At 44.0% G+C, this 21,387-nt stretch overlaps 1 long non-coding RNA gene across 1 annotated transcript; it reads right to left on the bottom strand.

The window, feature by feature from the left end:
• Window positions 1–2,662: 2,662 nt before the first annotated feature.
• On the bottom strand, window positions 2,663–11,631 carry LOC124047970. Its single transcript, XR_006841151.1, has 3 exons — window positions 11,514–11,631; window positions 4,336–4,442; window positions 2,663–3,337 (listed from the first exon to the last, which is right to left on the bottom strand). It is a non-coding gene; the product is annotated as an uncharacterized LOC124047970 (long non-coding RNA).
• Between the last annotated feature and the right edge of the window lie 9,756 nt (window positions 11,632–21,387).

Below are 21,387 nucleotides of genomic sequence, written 5' to 3'. Positions count from 1 at the left end.
GTTAGGGAGGGTTTGGCTGGTGGGGATATCCTTGTCTCATCACGCACCAGCGACTCCTGTGGCGGGCTGGGTGCAGTGCACGCTAACCAAGGTCGCAAGGTGCACGGTGTTTCCACCGACACATTGGTGCGGCTGGCTTCCAGGTTGGTGCGGCTTGGTTGGGTTGTGTTTTGGAGTCCGTACGGGAATTGTAGCGATGAGACAAGACAGTAACTACTAACAATTGGATACCACAAAAAAGGGGGTAAATTATTTATTTTTTACCCCCCACACCACATGACTTTGTAGAACAGTCCTGTCTGCCAAATAGAATCAAATGATTTTTGGATGTCGATAAAGAAAATGTACATTTTGGTATTATTTTGGTGGACATGTTTATCTATCAGGGTGTGTAGGGTGTAAATATTGTCGGTTGAGCAATGTTTTGGTATAAATCCAATTAGGCTTTTACATTTTTAATACTACAGAAAACCTTCCCCAGGTTACTGTTCACGCAAATGCCTCTGTAATTGTTAGGGTCAAATTGGTCTCAGTTCTTAAAGATCGAGGTTATGAATACTTGATTCCAGATGTCAGGGAATTAACCTACACTCAGGATCAAATTAAACAGTTTTAATATAGCCAATTGAAATTTTGCACTAGTGAGTTTGAGCATCTCATTTAGGATGCCCCCCTCAGAATCTCAATATTAGAGATCCTAGAGGTCCTCATTAGAGATCCTCATTTATTAGAGATCCTCATTAGAGATCCTCATTTAGGATCTCTCTCTCTCTTTACTCTCTCTCTTTACTCTTTCTCTCTTTACTCTCTCTCTCTCTACACACTCTCTCTTTTTACTCTCTATTTACTCTCTCTCTTTCTCTCCCTCTCTACTTTCTCTTTACTCAATTTTCAATTTCAATTGAAGGGGCTTTATTGGAATAAGAAACATATGTTTACATTGCCAAAGCAAGTGAAATAGATAACAATAGTGTGTATTGAAGTGCAAATAGTTAAAGTACAAAAGGGAAAATACAGTTGAAGTCAGAAGATTACATGCACCTCAGCCAAATACATTTAAACTCAGTTTTTCCCAATTTTCTGAAATGTAATCCTAGTAAAAAAAAATCCTTCAAACATAACAACAGTCATTATGGCCAAACAGTTATATTTTTGTTTCACCAGACCAGAGGACACTTCTTCAAAAAGTATGATCTTTGTCCCCATGTGCAGTTGCAAAACGTAGTCTGGCTTTTTTTATGGGGGTTTTGGAGCAGTGGCTTCTTCGTTGCTGAGCGGCCTTTCAGGTTATGTCGATATAGGACTCATTTTACTGTGGATATAGATACTTTTGTACCTGTTTCCTCCAGCACTATGTCCTTTGCTGTTGTTCTAGGATTGATTTGCACTTTTTGCACCAAAGTACATTCATCTCTAGGAGACAGAATGCGGCTCCTTCCTGAGCGGTATGATGGCTGCGTGGTCCCATGGTGTTTATACTTGCGTGCTATTGTTTATACAGATGAACGTGGTACCTTCAGGTGTTTGGAAATTGCTCCCAAGGATGAACCAGACTTGTGGAGGTCTATAATTTTGTTTCTGAGGTCTTGGCTGATTTCTTCTGATTTTCCCATGATGTCAAGCAAAGAGGCAATGTGTTTGAAGGTATGCCTTGAAATACATCCACAGGTACACCTCCAATTGACAAAATTAAGTCAATTAGCCTATCAGAAGCTTCTAAAGCCATGACATCATTTTCTGGAATTTTCCAAGCTGTTTAAAGGCACAGTCAACTTAGTGTATGTGACTTCTGACCCACTGGAATTGAGATACAGTGAATTATAAGTGAAACAATCTAAGTGTATGTAAACTTCCTACTTCAACTGTGTATCAATGAATTGGCGAGGGCACTAGAACAGTCTGCAGTACCCAGTCTCATCCTATTAGAATCTGAAGTCAAATGTTGTTTGTTTAGAGTTTTCCAATTTTCCCAGAAGTTGTTAGATTCTACGGATTCAAATCAAATCCAATTTGATTTGTCACAGGTGCCGAATACAACAGGTGCTTACTTACAAGCCCTTAACCAACAATGCTTCAAGAATTTCAGTCATCCAAAATTCAGAACAAAAACCTCCAAAACAGGTTAAGGACAACAAAGTCAAGGTATTGGAGTGGCCATCACAAAGCCCTGACCTCAATCCTAGAGAACATTTGTGGGCAGAACTGAAAAAGTGTGTGTGAGCAAGGGGCCTACCAACCTGACTCTGTTACACCAACTCTGTCAGGAGGAATGGGCCAAAATTCGCCCAATTTATTGTGGGAAGCTTGTGGAATGCTACCCGAAACATTCGACCCAAGTTCAACAAATTAAAGGCAATGCTACCAAATACTAATTGAGAGTATGTAAATTTCTGACCCACTGGGAATGTGATGAAAGAAATAAAAGATGAAATAAATCATTCTCTCTACTATTATTCTGACATTTCACATTCTTAAAATAAAGTGGTGTTCCTAACTGACATAAGACAGGGAATTTTTACTAGGATTAAATGTCAGGAATTGTGAAAAACTGAGTTTAAATGTATTTGGCTAAGGTGTATGTAATCTTCCAACTTCAACTGTATATACAGAAAAAAAAACTATGCATATCTAACTCCTTTCATCTGCATTAATCTGAGGACACAGGATAATATTTCAATGAGATATTTAATTTCAAACAGTGGTGAATGTGAAATGCTATATTGAAAAAAGTTACATAAATGCATAATAATTATGATAATTGTAATACTATATTATAAATACAAGTTCAATCTGTACTTCAATGCACATGTGGTGTGCATTATAAAACGAGGAAGAAAGATGAGGTGGGGCGAGAGGTGTAGAAGACAGAGAGGGAAAGAGGTAAGAACAGCGGCAGACAGCATATGACTCATGAATTACAGTGATACCCTAACATTCTCTCAGTTCATCACAATTGTCCTGACCAGCCTTGGGCCCCCAATTGGCCCGAAAGATATCTTAAGAGCGGGTGAGCTGGCGATGACGGGACTGGCTTCCTCTCTCACATCAAAATATATCTGCAGACGAGTGACAGATGGATAGAGAGAGAACATGATTAAGCCTTATTTATTTTATTCTAACATGGTCAGTCATCTTAACCAGGCGGTGAAATGCAAAACTGACCTTGGATCATTAACTCTGGGACTGCTACATCTCTGTCTGTATTTCAATATAAAGCATATTTTTAATAATACTTCCTGTTAACCCGACCAAGTAACATCTCACCTATGATCATGCTGTGCCCTCTGTGTCAGTCAGTTCAGATGTGGGAGGGGTTGACCAAAACAGCTGATATAACCTAGAGGATTTAGGGAGACGAGGGATGAAGTGAAGAAGAGAGACTGTTATTGTGTGTGTGTGGTCTCACTTGGTGTCCACACTAAGTGGCTACAGAGTACATTATGCTGAAAAACAGACACATGAGGACAAACAATAGAAGATCATGTCAATAGAAGATACTGTATGTGATGCAGACACCTATCAGAGTGGACCTGAAACATTTAAATATAGAGGGCTATGTGTCTCACCACTTGGTTATTGCAAAGCTAACCCCCAGGGTTATTGCAAGGCTAACCCCCAGGGTTATTGCAAGGCTAACCCCCAGGGTTATTGCAAGGCCAACCCCCAGGGTTATTGCAAGGCTAACCCCCAGGGTTATTGCAAGGCTAACCCCCAGGTTTATTGCAAGGCTAACCCCCAGGATTATTGCAAGGCTAACCCCCAGGGTTATTACAAGGCTAACCCCCAGGGTTATTGCAAGGCTAACCCCCAGGGTTATTGCAAGGCTAACCCCCAGGGTTATTACAAGGCTAACCCCCAGGGTTATTGCAAGGCTAACCCCCAGGGTTATTGTAAGGCTAACCCCCAGGGTTATTACAAGGCTAACCCCAGGGTTATTACAAGGCTAACCCCCAGGGTTATTACAAGGCTAACCCCCAGGGTTATTGCAAGGCTAACCCCCAGGGTTATTACAAGGCTAACCCCCAGGGGTATTACAAGGCTAACCCCCAGGGTTATTACAAGGCTAACCCCCAGGGTTATTACAAGGCTAACCCCCAGGGTTATTACAAGGCTAACCCCCAGGGTTATTACAAGGCTAACCCCCAGGGAAATCATGACTTGGCAGCAACAGATTGCAACAGATAGTCCAGTGTAAATGGCTGTGTTAATGTGGTGTAAATCTGAAACTTAGCACCAGACATCTTATGGGTTTTTAAATGAATGCATATGAGACAGGTTCCATGTACAACAAGACAGGCAGAGTTGGAGAAAATGAACACAGAACAGTTTAATTACCTCTGGTTATGGACACTTTTGCCAGCAATAAAGCTTCCACGGCCTGTTCCTTGGACAGTAAACATCTGGCAATATCTATCTTTTCAAACCCTTGATCAGCTCGCTCTCTGAAAGTAAAGAAAACAGCTAATTTTTTATCGATATGAAAACAATAACTGAGATATGACCGTTCAATCTAAAGCAGCGGACGTCATCTTTAGGATCCGTCAATACAACCCAGTGTTGCTTACCTGAGATGCCATCTTTAGGATCAGTCAATACAACCCAGTGCTGCTTACCTGAGATGCCATCTTTAGGATCAGTCAATACAGCCCAGTGCTGCTTACCTGATGAGATGCCATCTTTAGGATCCGTCAATACAACCCAGTGCTGCTTACCTGATGAGATGCCATCTTTAGGATCCGTCAATACAACCCAGTGCTGCTTACCTGATGAGATGCCATCTTTAGGATCCGTCAATACAACCCAGTGCTGCTTACCTGATGAGATGCCATCTTTAGGATCAGTCAATACAACCCAGTGCTGCTTATCTGATGAGATGCCATCTTTAGGATCCGTCAATACAGCCCAGTGCTGCTTACCTGATGAGATGCCATCTTCATAGGTGTTCGCTTTGACTTCCTTTGTGTTTGAAAAAAGTTGCTTTCAGAACAATTATTTTTGATTGAAAATAAAAAAGGTTTTGCTCTTGACAAAAAGACACAAATGTACCTCCAAAGCACATAACAATTTGCCTGAGAATAATCACACCTTCATACAAACGTGCTACTGTATGCACAATTCTTCATGCACAACTGAAGAGGCTGCCATATCCTGCCTGCACTGAGAATGATGATGATAATGATGATGATAATGATAATGATGAATGATGACACGTGGAAGAGGGAAAGGAATGAGATGGGAACAGCAATTTGTTGCAAGTTGGGGAGGAGGGCTAATAGCTGAACAATAGACTATTCAATCTTCACTAAAGAATAGTCTAATATCTGAGCTAGGTGTGAGAAAAACAACTCCTATCACAGACCAGATTTGCCCTAACAACCAAGAGGTAGCTTGCTACTCAATGTAATAAAGTAATAACTTTTCAAATAAATGACCTTACAAGTTATGTTGGCTGTCCTACCTAACGATAGTAGTTATACATCAAACTTGCCAGTAAATGAACTATCTAACTACCCAACGTTTATTGACCTGATTATTCTCGTCAATCTTAGCTTAGCTAAATGGTATAGTTGTTGTGCTTTCTCAATGAACATTCGGGTGCTTTTGTAAATTCGCTCTGGCTATCTATACGCTGGACAAGAGAATGAGTCAAAATTCACCCAATGCTGAAAAAATGGCTTGGCTAAACTGGAACACTAGCGCGAGCCCATAGCAAATGAATGGTATGGAACGTTCGCAGAATCTGTTTTGACTGGAGTGATGCTTAGAATTCCATTAAATTTTTTTATCTCCTTTTATTTTACCATTACAATCTGTTTGTCGGACGAAAGTGGAAAAAAACATCCGCACCTCGATGGTGGCAACTGTGCTTATGTCTGCGTAATGAAAAAGTAGGGAAAATAAAAACGTATATATCTTGTCTTGCGATCGATGACAAATGAGCTCACTGCCCAGACTTACATCATTTCAAAGAGGAGATTCTCCTGATTAAAATGGTGCCCGTGTTACAGTTTTGCTTCTATCCCCCTCCTCACCACTACCTGGGCTCGAACCAGGAACCCTCTGCACACATAGACAACAGCCACCCTTGTAGCATCGTTACCCATCGCTCCACAAAAGCCGCGGCACCTTGCAGAGCAAGGGGAACAACTACTTCAAGGTCTCTGAGCGAGTGACGTCACCGATTGAAATGCTATTAACGTGCACCCGCTAACTAGCTAGACATTTCACACCGGTTACACCCGACTTGAAAAGAATCCCAAAATACACATTGCGAGATTTGGTGAAATAGACAGACATGCCTATATTTCCCCCATAGGAAACAATGGGAAGAACGCAGAGTTGCAATTATTTTTGTTGTTTACATTTGAACTATAAAACAACGTGAGCACGTCTCATTGCGAACAATAGCGAAGCAGGCATTGTGACTTTGAACATTAAGCTGGGAATAGAACGTTCGGAAGGCGAGTTGGTGTCACAGTGCTTAATACAACTAGTAGGAGTTGGCAGAGTGAAAAATGCACAAAAATAAGGCCTGTTTTTTTGCAATTATTTCAAAACGACGGCAAGCAGCTGGCAATATCGTCATATTATGAAACTGGATTGAACTGTTGTTCCTGTTTTGACTGTTTTGAGTGGGTTAGGTCTGCTCTGTACCAAATTAGCATACCCCCCGAGTCTCTTCCCTGTTTCACACCTAGTAGTTTGGTGGATGGGACTACCAGCCCTCTGTAACCTAGAGGGAAACCAGTGGGTCCGTCTCCTTTATACCATGTCTCTTGTAGGATGACAATGCCTGTATTTCTAATGTATTTGATGAAGTCTGGGTTCCTGCTTTTTAGGCCAAAGCCAGATGACATCAGACCTTGTATATTACAGGATGAGACAGTAAAAGCTTTGTGTTCCATACTGTCTAGTGTTGTTTTTGTGTAGTTTAGGCCTGGACCATCACAGTAGGTGTGAGCAGAGCATGTTGAGCATCTGATACAAACCTCTCAGGTCGCAGGATGGGTTTGGGCGGGTGTAATAGTGGTGGTTGGGCCTGTTCTCTGCTACCAGCCTGGGCATATGTCCTGCTGTCATGTTGAGGTCCTTGCCACGTAGGGCATGGGGTGGGTAGAAGGGGCATAAGTCTGATATGGGGGAGCCTATATAGGGTGTGGCTAGGGTTTGCTTGGGGTGGTCTTAGCTGGTTGGGGTGTGGCTGGTGATGCTGTGGTCTGGGTGTAGGTCCTCTTTGTGTGTGTTCTCTCAGTGTAGGTACTTCGGGAGGGGGTCTTGCAGGTCTGGGACGGTGTCTCGCTGTTCTGTGCGGGGTGTCCGTTGCTCTGTTGTTCCTGTGAGGTGCTGAGGCTAAGGTTGAGAGTGATGTCATTCAGGGTGCTGCCTTGTTTCGGTGGACCTGGTCGTAAAGGCTGTTCAAGTCCAGGGTGGAGTGGTGAGCCAGGTATACATTAGGTTATGAGGAACAGTCTCTTGCATTCACCCACTCTATGGTGGCAGGGTGAAAGTATTTTCGTGCTAGCAGGGTGGAGATAAACACTTCTGCGTTGCGGAAAGTGGAAGAAGCTTTATCAATCACTCCCTTGAGTGCTGTTGAGACACTTTCATGCTGGGCCCTCAGGTGATTTGTGCCCGTGTGAATTAGAAATGTGGCTGGGGGAACCTCTCTCTCTCTCTTTACGTGCTCTTTACTCATTCTCTCTGATTCATTCCCATGTCTCATGACTATTCTTCAGTCAAGGTCAAAGGTCGTGAAAACACAGACGGAAAATAAACTATTTAGGAAAAAGAGGCATATTTCTCTTTTACAGTATGTAAGACACTACCATCACACAGTAGAGTACTGTAGATCTTCAGGGTGCGCCTGTGTGCGTGCACATGTGTGTGTGTGTGTGTGTGTGTGTGTGTGTGTGTGTGCGTGCGTGCGTGCGTGCGTGCGTGCGTGCGTGTGTGTGTGTGTGTGTGTGTGTAGCCTTAAACCTTGGACCGCACACATCACTTAGAACCCGGACCTTTACCTCTCCTATAACTCTTCTATAACATGGAAAAACATTATTTTTTTAATTCTCTTTTTCTTCACGAGTTCCTGGTGAAATAGAGATAGAAAACAGAGAGAGAAAAGGCTGCAGGACACAGAGTGGTCAGTGAAACTGCTGCCAGAGAAAATATTATGCTTTAATTCCATATTCCATACTTTCTTTACCATCCCATCAATTATCCCATTCAGGAGAGCACTTCAGGATATTTTGCTTTCAACAAAATGATGTTTACCTTAGCGTACACACAATGAAAGGAAAATAAACTCTGCACTTTTCACGCGCTGTACTGCACACCATATTCAGTCAACGAAAACCAAAAATCGCAGGAGGTTGGGTGTCATAAACAGTGGCAATTCTCACTGTTCAAACTATATTTGTAATGTACTTAAAATACCCACCTCTGTGTGTTTTCTGCTGCAACACAAAACACATTTGAAGTCATTTTCCTAATCCTACAGTCGGCCCTCTTATCCCACCCTCTCTGTCCGAGACACTTTTGAATTCAAATGTGGGCTTTGAATTAGATTGCGTGTAGAACAGCCCTGTAGCTTGAGCAAGCTACAGTAGCTGTGTGTGTGTGTGTGTGTGTGTGTGTGTGTGTGTGTGTGTGTGTGTGTGTGTGTGTGTGTGTGTGTGTGTGTGTGTGTGTGTGTGTGTGTGTGTGTGTGTGTGTGTGTGTGTGTGTGTGTGTGTGTGTGTGTGTGTGTGTGTGTGTGTGTGTGTGTGTGTGTGTCTTAGTGTTTAGAAGACTGAGCGTATTGAGCGTGATTAATTGGGTCTGTCGACCAGTTATTGTGCGGAGCTGCACGGCCAATTTAAAACAGCATAGGTGGGTCCAGAATGACTCAACACTCAGGTTCACTACTAGAACAAAGTCTAGGAATAGACTGATAGCAAGGGACAGACTGAAAGTAAGGGACAGACTGAAAGTAAGGGACAGACTGATAGAAAGGGACAGACTGAAAGTAAGGGACAGACTGAAAGTAAGGGACAGACTGATAGAAAGGGACAGACTGATAGAAAGGGACAGACTGATAGTAAGGGACAGACTGATAGCAAGGAACAGACTGAAAGTAAGGGACAGACTGATAGAAAGGGACAGACTGATAGAAAGGGACAGACTGATAGAAAGGGACAGACTGATAGTAAGGGACAGACTGATAGAAAGGGACAGACTGATAGAAAGGGACAGACTGATAGAAAGAGACAGACTGATAGAAAGGGACAGACTGATAGTAGGGGACAGACTGATAGTAGGGGACAGACTGATAGAAAGGGACAGACTGAAAGTAAGGGACAGACTGAAAGTAAGGGACAGACTGATAGAAAGGGACAGACTGATAGAAAGGGACAGACTGATAGAAAGGGACAGACTGATAGTAAGGGACAGACTGATAGAAAGGGACAGGCTGATAGAAAGGGACAGACTGATAGAAAGAGACAGACTGATAGAAAGGGACAGACTGATAGCAAGGAACAGACTGAAAGTAAGGGACAGACTGATAGAAAGGGACAGACTGATAGTAAGGGACAGACTGATAGAAAGGGACAGACTGATAGAAAGGGACAGACTGATAGTAAGGGAGAGACTGATAGCAAGGAACAGACTGATAGAAAGGGACAGACTGATAGAAAGGGACAGACTGATAGTAAGGGACAGACTGATTGTAAGTGACGAATATGGAAGAAGTCAAGATGTCATCTCATCATAGTGCCACACCCACTTCCAATTTCACTCAAACTCGGAGTGTATTCGTTATGCTGATTCTGTTGCAAAATGTTTAGTCTGTTGCAAAACATTTTGTAACAGAAACCGTTTACTCCAAACGCTGTTGAGTTCCATTTTTCTCTTAAACGGAAGTTGTAGTTCAGTTGTGTCTCTCTTCAAAAAGAATAAGCGTCTGAATGAAGTTGGAAGGAACCCCATGGACTTTAGAGCACAGAAGAATCAATCATTTACTCTTAAAACACTTCGCAGACTATTTGGATTGGAATGGGAACATGTGAAAACCATACAATTAAAATAAACAACAACTTCTGTTTAAGAACCACAACAGCTTTTTGGTCATCTTGAAGAGCATTTGGTGTAAACGTTTTCTGTTGCAAAACATTTTACAACAGACAAAATGTTGTTCAACAGAACCGGCGTAATAAATACACCCCAGGAGTGCGTTTAGTTCGATTTAACTTTCGCTTTGGTATGGAATGGTTGGTACAGAATGTTTCCCCGAAACGTTTTTGTACGTTCTTGAACAGACTTTGTGGTATGTTTGCTCCGCTTGGTGGGTTTGGTGGCTGTGGTGGGTTTGGTGGCTGTGGTGGGTTTGGTGGCTGTGGTGGGTTTGGTGGCTGTGGCTTGAAGCAGTGAGTGACCTATTAAAGTGTAGCGGTGCATTTTGAACCCACAACCCAACCCCTCCCTGTTTTTCAATTGGTTATTCAGTACAGCACCGTTTTCCATTTAAACACAGCCTACTGTGTACACATCTCAAGGAACCTTGTTGATTACAATGCATTTGTTTCTGTTGACTGTTGGTCTTATTCAGTGGTGTAAAGTACTTAAGTAAAAATGCTTGAAAGTACTACTTAAGTAGTTTTGTGGGGTATCTTTACTTTACTATTTATATTTTGACAACTTTTACTTTACCACATTCCTAAAGAAAATTATGTACTTTTTACTCCATACATTTTCCCTGGCACTCAAAAGTACTCGATACATTTTGAATGCTTAGCAGGACAGAAAATGGTCTAATTCACACACTTATCAAGAGAACATCCCTGGTCATCCCTACTACCTCTGATCTGGGGGACTCAGTAAACAGAGAACATCCCTGGTCATCCCTACTACCTCTGATCTGGGGGACTCAGTAAACAGAGAACATCCCTGGTCATCCCTACTACCTCTGATCTGGGGGACTCAGTAAACAGAGAACATCCCTGGTCATCCCTACTACCTCTGATCTGGGAGACTCAGTAAACAGAGAACATCCCTGGTCATCCCTACTACCTCTGATCTGGGGGACTCAGTAAACAGAGAACATCCCTGGTCATCCCTACTACCTCTGATCTGGCGGACTCACTAAACACACATGCTTAATTTGCAAATGTTGGAGTGTACCCCTGGCTATCCCAAAAAAGAAGAATAATAATGGTGCCTTCTGGTTTGCTTAATGTAAGGAATTTGAAATAATTTATACTTTTACTTTTGATACGTAAGTATAGTTTAGCAATTACATTTACTTTTTATACTTAAGTATATTTAAAACCAAATATTTTTAGACTTTTACTCAAGTAGAATAATACTGGGTGACTTTCACTTTTACTTGAGTAATTTTATATTAAGGTATCTTCACATTTACTCAAGTATGACAATTGGGTATTTTATCCACCACTGGTCTTATTAATCATTAATTAATTGACTACTGACGTAAGAGTATTTGAGTGACATATAAGAGATAAGTAACTTTCTCATACCTTTTTATTAGATTTTTCCTCGTGTTTATTTATACCTGCCAGTAACCTTATGACACCAGTTTGCCAGGTTGTGTTTGTCTGGTCTGGATCTGGTTGTCAAGTTCTATTACCTTTCAATGTGAAATCCAGAGTTATGTGCCTTTGATTCTCATTAACCTTTTGCGTTTGCTCTGCAAACGTTGTGGGCGTCTTCGGGGGGCAGCAGGCCGCCACGAGTATCACTTCTCCTCCACTTAACCTCTAGAGAGACATGTAGAGAGGAAATGGTTTTTAACCCCCCGGTTACTGTGTCTCCTCCAGGGCCTTGCTTCAGACATGCAGTCAACCTCCCTCTCACTGAGGCTGAGTCTGAAATGCCACCCTATTCCCTACATAGTGCACTACTTTTGACCAGAGCTCTATGGGCCCTAGTCAAATATAGTGCACTATAAAGGGTATAGAGGGCCATTCGGGCTGCAGATTGACTCTCTGATTCTGAAGTACTACATGCAGACAGAATTGGCTGAGCCAATCCCATTCTTCTGACCTGTCTAAACCTTGTATTATGTGAGGTAGAAAGAGATTAGTGTGAAAGGATGACAAATGCAATTGCAAACCGAATCAAAACAAGTGTGTGTGTGTGTCCTTGTCTGTGTGCATGTCCTTGCCTGTGTGCATGTCCTTGTCTGTGTGCATGTCCTTGTCTGTGTGCATGTCCTTGCCTGTGTGCATGTCCTTGCCTGTGTGCGTGTCCTTGTCTGTGTGCATGCCCTTGTCTGTGTGCATGTCCTTGCCTGTGTGCATGTCCTTGTCTGTGTGCATGTCCTTGTCTGTGTGCATGTCCTTGCCTGTGTGCATGTCCTTGTCTGTGTGCATGTCCTTGTCTGTGTGCATGTCCTTGCCTGTGTGCATGTCCTTGTCTGTGTGCGTGTCCTTGTCTGTGTGCATGTCCTTGCCTGTGTGCATGTCCTTGCCTGTGTGCGTGTCCTTGTCTGTGTGCATGCCCTTGTCTGTGTGCATGTCCTTGCCTGTGTGCATGTCCTTGTCTGTGTGCATGTCCTTGCCTGTGTGCATGTCCTTGCCTGTGTGCATGTCCTTGCCTGTGTGCATGTCCTTGTCTGTGTGCATGTCCTTGCCTGTGTGCATGTCCTTGTCTGTGTGCATGTCCTTGCCTGTGTGCGTGTCCTTGCCTGTGTGCGTGTCCTTGCCTGTGTGCGTGTCCTTGTCTGTGTGCATGCCCTTGTCTGTGTGCATGTCCTTGCCTGTGTGCATGTCCTTGTCTGTGTGCATGTCCTTGTCTGTGTGCATGTCCTTGTCTGTGTTCATGTCCTTGCCTGTGTGCATGTCCTTGTCTGTGTGCATGTCCTTGTCTGTGTGCATGTCCTTGCCTGTGTGCATGTCCTTGCCTGTGTGCATGTCCTTGTCTGTGTGCATGTCCTTGTCTGTGTGCATGTCCTTGTCTGTGTGCATGTTCTTGTCTGTGTGCATGTCCTTGTCTGTGTGCATGTCCTTGTCTGTGTGCATGTCCTTGTCTGTGTGCATGTCCTTGCCTGTGTGCATGTCCTTGTCTGTGTGCATGTCCTTGTCTGTGTGCATGTCCTTGTCTGTGTGCATGTCCTTGTCTGTGTGCATGTCCTTGTCTGTGTGCATGTCCTTGTCTGTGTTCATGTCCTTGTCTGTGTGCATGTCCTTGTCTGTGTGCATGTCCTTGCCTCAGACAGAGCAACAGAGAGACATTGAGAGATCTATAATAGAAAGGAAAGAGAAAACCCAAAAGTGAAGAGAGGGAGGAAAGCCGCTCTGAATGGAAACCGTCAATGTCATCAATGGAAAAGGAACAGATGTTTGTCATTTTCTAAATGTTCCTCTGGAGAGTCAAAGGGGACGAGTTCTCACTAACCTTTCATTAGATCCAATTGGACAAACCCATTTTCTTAATATGACTTTCCGGGCTACTATTGGGTAATGGGTGCTGTCAGTCTCCACGGCCCCTCCTCTTACATCTGTGTCCCAAGTGGCACCCGATTTCCACTACTTTTGTCCAGAGCACTCATGCTATGGTCAAAAGTAGTGCACTATATTGGGAAGAGGCTGCCATTTGGGACTCAGGCTGTATGGTTTACTTCTCCTCGCCGCCTGGCTTCCTAATAAAGCCATGAGATAGTGAGTGAAGACTGCTCTGGAGAAACAGGGACTCGCGTGTCTGTTTACATTCTTACTGCAGCAGTGAGAACAGGAAATGAGAATACACAACCCAGTGAGCAAAATTGGTTAGTAGACGTCTTTTCAACCAAAAATACTTATTTTTAACGTTTTGTTTTGGAAGAAAACACAGTGGAATAACTACAAGGATTTCTTTCAAAAGGTTTAGAAGAAACTTGAAATCTAAATAGTTTTAGTGCAAACGGCCTATAAGAGTTGATAGTATATCTATTTGTGATTTTGTAAAGATGCTATAACACTTTTTCGTGTCACAAACATTCTGCCATTCAGACGATAACAGATTAAGAAGAGACAACCTGCTGTCATCATAAACCTGAATGTAGTGGCCATTGTAAACGCCCAACGACTTGTAAACAAATGTGTTATAAAACCTTTATGTAATAAGCCCATTACATTAAAATGTAATCAAGAAATGTAGTGGTAAACATCAATTGTTAATCCTCCAGTGGGTGTTTCCACAAGACAGCGAATGGGGTGACCTCTGTCTTCACTGTCTGTCTACACAGAAGGATCTATTGGACTCATTCATGCTTCTTTTTCCCAAAACACCTCTGTGATCACTACAGCTTGCCCAGCATTAGCCTGGTCCATGGGGTAAACACTACTGACACATCTGCATGTACATACTACTTCAATCAGCCTGACTAACTGGTGCCTGTATGTAGCCTCTCTACTTTTAGAGCCTTGTTACTGTATATAGTCTGTCTTTTTACTGTTGTTTTATTTCTTTACTTACCTATTGTTCACCTAATACCTTTTTTGCACTGTTGGTTAGAGCCTGTAAGTTAGCAGTTCACTGTTGGTTAGAGCCTGTAAGTTAGCAGTTCACTGTTGGTTAGAGCCTGTAAGTTAGCAGTTCACTGTTGGTTAGTTAGCAGTTCACTGTTGGTAGAAGTTAGCAGTTCACTGTTGGTTAGAGCCTGTAAGTTAGCAGTTCACTGTTGGTTAGAGCCTGTAAGTTAGCAGTTCACTGTTGGTTAGAGCCTGTAAGTTAGCAGTTCACTGTTGGTTAGAGCCTGTAAGTTAGCAGTTCACTGTTGGTTAGAGCCTGTAAGTTAGCAGTTCACTGTTGGTTAGAGCCTGTAAGTTAGCAGTTCACTGTTGGTTAGAGCCTGTAAGTTAGCAGTTCACTGTTGGTTAGAGCCTGTAAGTTAGCAGTTCACTGTTGGTTAGAGCCTGTAAGTTAGCAGTTCACTGTTGGTTAGAGTTAGTTAGCAGTTCACTGTTGGTTAGAGCCTGTAAGTTAGCAGTTCACTGTTGGTTAGAGCCTGTAAGTTAGCAGTTCACTGTTGGTTAGAGCCTGTAAGTTAGCAGTTCACTGTTGGTTAGAGCCTGTAAGTTAGCAGTTCACTGTTGGTTAGAGCCTGTAAGTTAGCAGTTCACAGTTAGCAGTTCACTGTTGGTTAGAGCCTGTAAGTTAGCAGTTCACTGTTGGTTAGAGCCTGTAAGTTAGCAGTTCACTGTTGGTTAGAGCCTGGTTAGCAGTTCACTGTTGGTTAGAGCCTGTAAGTTAGCAGTTCACTGTTGGTTAGAGCCTGTAAGTTAGCAGTTCACTGTTGGTTAGAGCCTGTAAGTTAGCAGTTCACTGTTGGTTAGCAGTTCAGTTCACTGTTGGTTAGAGCCTGTAAGTTAGCAGTTCACTGTTGGTTAGAGCCTGTAAGTTAGCAGTTCACTGTTGGTTAGAGTTAAGTTAGCAGTTCACTGTTGGTTAGAGCCTGTAAGTTAGCAGTTCACTGTTGGTTAGAGCCTGTAAGTTAGCAGTTCACTGTTGGTTAGAGCCTGTAAGTTAGCAGTTCAGTTAGAGCCTGTAAGTTAGCAGTTCACTGTTGGTTAGAGCCTAAGTTAGCAGTTCACTGTTGGTTAGAGCCAGTTAGCAGTTCACTGTTGGTTAGAGCCTGTAAGTTAGCAGTTCACTGTTGGTTAGAGCCTGTAAGTTAGCAGTTCACTGTTGGTTAGAGCCTGTAAGTTAGCAGTTCACTGTTGGTTAGCAGTTCCTGGTTAAGTTAGCAGTTCACTGTTGGTTAGAGCCTGTAAGTTAGCAGTTCACTGTTGGTTAGAGCCTGTAAGTTAGCAGTTCACTGTTGGTTAGAGCCTGTAAGTTAGCAGTTCACTGTTGGTTAGAGCCTGTAAGTTAGCAGTTCACTGTTGGTTAGAGCCTGTAAGTTAGCAGTTCACTGTTGGTTAGAGCCTGTAAGTTAGCAGTTCACTGTTGGTTAGAGCCTGTAAGTTAGCAGTTCACTGTTGGTTAGAGCCTGTAAGTTAGCAGTTCACTGTTGGTTAGAGCCTGTAAGTTAGCAGTTCACTGTTGGTTAGAGCCTGTAAGTTAGCAGTTCACTGTTGGTTAGAGCCTGTAAGTTAGCAGTTCACTGTTGGTTAGAGCCTGTAAGTTAGCAGTTCACTGTTGGTTAGAGCCTGTAAGTTAGCAGTTCACTGTTGGTTAGAGCCTGTAAGTTAGCAGTTCACTGTTGGTTTAGCAGTTCACTGTTGGTTAGAGCCTGTAAGTTAGCAGTTCACTGTTGGTTAGAGCCTGGTTAGCAGTTCACTGTTGGTTGCCTGTAAGTTAGCAGTTCACTGGTTAGAGCCTGGTTAGCAGTTCACTGTTGGTTAGAGTTAGCAGTTCACTGTTGGTTAGAGCCTGTAAGTTAGCAGTTCACTGTTGTTTGGTTAGCAGTTCACTGTTGGTTAGAGCCTGTAAGTTAGCAGTTCACTGTTGGTTAGAGCCTGTAAGTTAGCAGTTCACTGTTGGTTAGAGCCTGTAAGTTAGCAGTTCACTGTTGGTTAGCAGCCTAAGTTAGCAGTTCAGTTAGAGCCTGTAAGTTAGCAGTTCACTGTTGGTTAGAGCCTGTAAGTTAGCAGTTCACTGTTGGTTAGAGCCTGTAAGTTAGCAGTTCACTGTTGGTTAGAGCCTGTAAGTTAGCAGTTCAGCCTGTTGCAGTTCACTGTTGGTTAGAGCCTGTAAGTTAGCAGTTCACTGTTGGTTAGAGCCTGTTGTAGAGCCTGTAAGTTAGCAGTTCACTGTTGGTTAGAGCCTGTGTTGCAGTTCACTGTTGGTTAGAGCCTGTAAGTTAGCAGTTCACTGTTGGTTAGAGCCTGTAAGTTAGCAGTTCACTGTTGGTTAGAGCCTGTAAGTTAGCAGTTCACTGTTGGTTAGAGCCTGTAAGTTAGCAGTTCACTGTTGGTTAGAGCCTGTAAGTTAGCAGTTCACTGTTGGTTAGAGCCTGTAAGTTAGCAGTTCACTGTTGGTTAGAGCCTGTAAGTTAGCAGTTCACTGTTGGTTAGAGCCTGTAAGTTAGCAGTTCACTGTTGGTTAGAGCCTGTAAGTTAGCAGTTCACTGTTGGTTAGAGCCTGTAAGTTAGCAGTTCACTGTTGGTTAGAGCCTGTAAGTTAGCAGTTCACTGTTGGTTAGAGCCTGTAAGTTAGCAGTTCACTGTTGGTTAGAGCCTGTAAGTTAGCAGTTCACTGTTGGTTAGCAGCACTGTTGGTTGTAAGTTAGCAGTTCACTGTTGGTTAGAGCCTGTAAGTTAGCAGTTCACTGTTGGTTAGAGCCTGTAGCAAGTTAGCAGTTCACTGTTGGTTAGAGCCTGTAAGTTAGCAGTTCACTGTTGGTTAGAGCCTGTAAGTTAGCAGTTCACTGTTGGTTAGAGCCTGTAAGTTAGCAGTTCACTGTTGGTTAGAGCCTGTAAGTTAGCAGTTCACTGTTGTAAGTTAGCAGTTCACTGTTGGTTAGAGCCTGTAAGTTAGCAGTTCACTGTTGGTTAGAGCCTGTAAGTTAGCAGTTCACTGTTGGTTAGAGCCTGTAAGTTAGCAGTTCACTGTTGGTTAGAGCCTGTAAGTTAGCAGTTCACTGTTGGTTAGAGCCTGTAAGTTAGCAGTTCACTGTTGGTTAGCAGTTCCTGTTAGAAGTTAGCAGTTCACTGTTGGTTAGAGCCTGTAAGTTAGCAGTTCACTGTTGGTTAGAGCCTGTAAGTTAGCAGTTCACTGTTGGTTAGAGCCTGTAAGTTAGCAGTTCACTGTTGGTTAGAGCCTGTAAGTTAGCAGTTCACTGTAAGTTTGTATTCAGCGCACGTGAAAATAAATGGATTTGGTAGATCACAGTCCGTAATGAAGGAGGCTCTGACTGTGGTCTGCAACGATCAATGTCTTGGTATTAAACTGAGCCAAGGGTAGATAGACACATAGTGTTGGACAGATCTAAGAAGGACACAGTAGGATATAAGCTTTAAAGGTGTGTGTGTGTGTGTGTGTGTGTGTGTGTGTGTGTGTGTGTGTGTGTGTGTGTGTGTGTGTGTGTGTGTGTGTGTGTGTGTGTGTGTGTGTGTGTGTGTGTGTGTGTGTGTGTGTGTGTGTGTGTGTGTGTGTGTGTGTGTGTGTGTGCCTGTGTGCATGTGTGTGAGTGAGTGTATGCAGGTGTCTATCAGATTGAGCTCAGATGTCATGTGATTAACATACTCTGATGGAGGGACGTTGCCTCCAGAGAGACTGAAGGAGTGGTTGTGTTCTCCTAAGCTTGGCACACGTCCAGCATGATTGATTACATGGAAGGGGGTTTCTCTGTCTCGGCACACACACACACGCACGCACGCACGCACGCACGCACGCACGCACGGACTCACACATAGACACACACATGCACACACACTGGGCATCACTGGACCCTCCAAACTTCCTGTACACGCCTGAGAGCTTATTGGGGTTGTTAGTAGAGGGGAATTCCCAACTTGAAGGATTCAAACCCCCTGGTCCCCTACAACTTCATGATACTGACCAACTGAGTGGATGGTTAAGCTGCCTCTCACCTACAGATTAGCTCTGTCAATCACAGCTGCCTCCCAGACACAGCCAACCAGCAGGGGGGACACTCAGTGGAGGCGGGCCAGTCTGGTGTGTGACAGTAGAAGATAAATAATGACTAATCTTCAGAGACACGATAGAGAGAGGGAAGGAGAGAGTGATTAGGGAAGGCGAGAGGGAGAATAATGCATGCAGAGGAGAATTAGGACGATTCTCACTAAATATCAAAATCCAGAAAAGAGCAATTCAATTCTACAACTACCTAAAAAGAAGCAATTTGCAAACCTTCCATAACAAACACTATGACTGACCCAAATTTAAGGAAAGCTATTGAGAAAGGCCGCCGTAGGCAGACCTGGCTCTCAAGAGAAGACAGGCTATGTGCACACTGCCCACAAAATGAGGTGGAAACCGAGCTGCACTTCCTAACCTCCTGCCAAATATATGACCATATTAGAGACACTTTTCCCTCAGATTACACAGATCCACAAAGAATGTGAAAACAAATCCAATCTTGATAAACTCACATATCTATTTGGTGAAAGAGCACAGAGCGCGACCACAGCAGCAATATTTGTGACCTTTTGCCACAAGAAAAGGGTAACCATTGGAGCACAATCAACAGTGTAAATACAACTTATATTTATCTGTTTATTTATTTTACCTTTCATACTTCAACTATTTGCACATTGTTACAACACTGTACATAGCCAATAATATAACATTTGTGAGTGTACTCTTCACTGTTAAGTTCTGATTGTTTATTGTCTATTCTTTTGTTTATTGTCTATTCCACGTGCTTTGGCAATGTAAACCTGGTTCCCATGCCAATAAAGCCTTTTGAATTGAAATTGAAGTGAGAGAGAGAAAAGAGAGAATGAACGAGAGCTAGTGAGAAGAAAGCTTTTGGATGACATAAGAGAGAGAAAACACACCAACTTAATATGCAGAACATGTCAGTTCAAATACAACGTTTCTAGTACTGTAGTTACAGACAGAGAGAGAGAGAGAACAGGCTGTTGATGCCTCTTAAGGCAGAGCCCCCTGCACCTCTCTGATTCAGAGAGATGGGGGAGAGAGAGAGAGAGAGAGAGAGAGAGAGAGAGAGAGAGAGAGAGAGAGAGAGAGAGAGAGAGAACAGGCTGTTGATGCCTCTTAAAGCAGAGCCCCCTGCACCTCTCTGATTCAGAGAGGGGGGGGGGAGAGAGAGAGAGAGAGAGAGAGAGAGAGAGAGAGAGAGAGAGAGAGAGAACAGGCTGTTGATGCCTCTTAAAGCAGAGCCCCCTGCACCTCTCTGATTCAGAGAGATGGGGGGGGAGAGAGAGAGAGAGAGAGAGAGAGAGAGAGAGAGAGAGAGAGAGAGAGAGAGAGAGAGAACAGGCTGTTGATGCCTCTTAAGGCAGAGCCCCCTGCACCTCTCTGATTCAGAGAGATGGGGGGGGGAGAGAGAGAACAGGCTGTTGATGCCTCTTAAAGCAGAGCCCCCTGCACCTCTCTGATTCAGAGAGATGGGGGGAGAGGGGAGAGAGAGAGAGAGAGAGAGAGAGAGAGAGAGAGAGAGAGAGAGAGAGAACAGGCTGTTGATGCCTCTTAATGCAGAGCCCCCTGTACCTCTCTGATTCAGAGAGATGGGGGGGAGAGAGAGAGAGAGAGAGAACAGGCTGTTGATGCCTCTTAAAGCAGAGCCCCCTGCACCTCTCTGATTCAGAGAGATGGGGGGGGGGAAGAGAACAGGCTGTTGATGCCTCTTAAGGCAGAGCCCCCTGCACCTCTCTGATTCAGAGAGATGGGGAGGGAGAGAGAACAGGCTGTTGATGCCTCTTAAGGCAGAGCCCCCTGCACCTCTCTGATTCAGAGAGATGGGGGGGAGAGAGAGAGAGAGAGAGAGAGAGAGAGAGAGAGAGAGAGAGAGAGAGAGAGAGAGAGAGAGAGAGAGAGAACAGGCTGTTGATGCCTCTTAAGGCAGAGCCCCCTGCACCTCTCTGATTCAGAGAGATGGGGGGGGGGAGAACAGGCTGTTGATGCCTCTTAAGGCAGAGCCCCCTGCACCTCTCTGATTCAGAGAGATGGGGGGGAGAGAGAGAGAGAGAGAGAGAACAGGCTGTTGATGCCTCTTAAGGCAGAGCCCCCTGCACCTCTCTGATTCAGAGAGATGGGGAGGGAGAGAGAACAGGCTGTTGATGCCTCTTAAGGCAGAGCCCCCTGCACCTCTCTGATTCAGAGAGATGGGGAGGGAGAGAGAGAGAGAGAGAACAGGCTGTTGATGCCTCTTAAGGCAGAGCCCCCTGCACCTCTCTGATTCAGAGAGATGGGGGAGAGAGAGAGAGAGAACAGGCTGTTGATGCCTCTTAAGGCAGAGCCCTCTGCACCTCTCTGATTCAGAGAGATGGGAGGGGGAGAGAGAGAGAGAGAGAGAGACAGAACAGGCTGTTGATGCCTCTTAAGGCAGAGCCCCCTGCACCTCTCTGATTCAGAGGGGTTGGGTTAAATGCGGAAGACACATTTCAGTTGAATGCATTCAGTTGTACAACTGACTAGGTATCCACCTTTCCCTTTCCTTTCCCAACCAATCAGACAACTAGAAGAGAGAAAAGACAGCGAGAGGGGAAAAGGGATAAGAGAGAAAGAGAGGGGCAAGAGAGAGAGAGATGGAGAGAGATGGGGGGGAGAGAGAGGGGCAAGAGAGAGAGAGATGGAGAGAGAGAGAGGGAGAGAGAGAGGGGCAAGAGAGAGAGACATAGAGAGAGAGGGGCAAGAGAGAGAGAGAGAGAGAGAGAGAGAGAGAGAGAGAGAGAGAGAGAGAGAGAGAGAGAGAGAGAGAGAGAGAGGGAGAGGGAGAGAGATAGAGAGATGGGGGGAGAGGGGCAAGAGAGAGAGAGA

The sequence above is a fragment of the Oncorhynchus gorbuscha genome, linkage group LG11 (assembly GCF_021184085.1).
Source record: "Oncorhynchus gorbuscha isolate QuinsamMale2020 ecotype Even-year linkage group LG11, OgorEven_v1.0, whole genome shotgun sequence".
NCBI classification, from domain to species: domain Eukaryota; kingdom Metazoa; phylum Chordata; class Actinopteri; order Salmoniformes; family Salmonidae; genus Oncorhynchus; species Oncorhynchus gorbuscha.
Note: the sequence above shows the minus strand (reverse complement) of the source record. Positions and strands in the feature narration are given on the sequence as shown.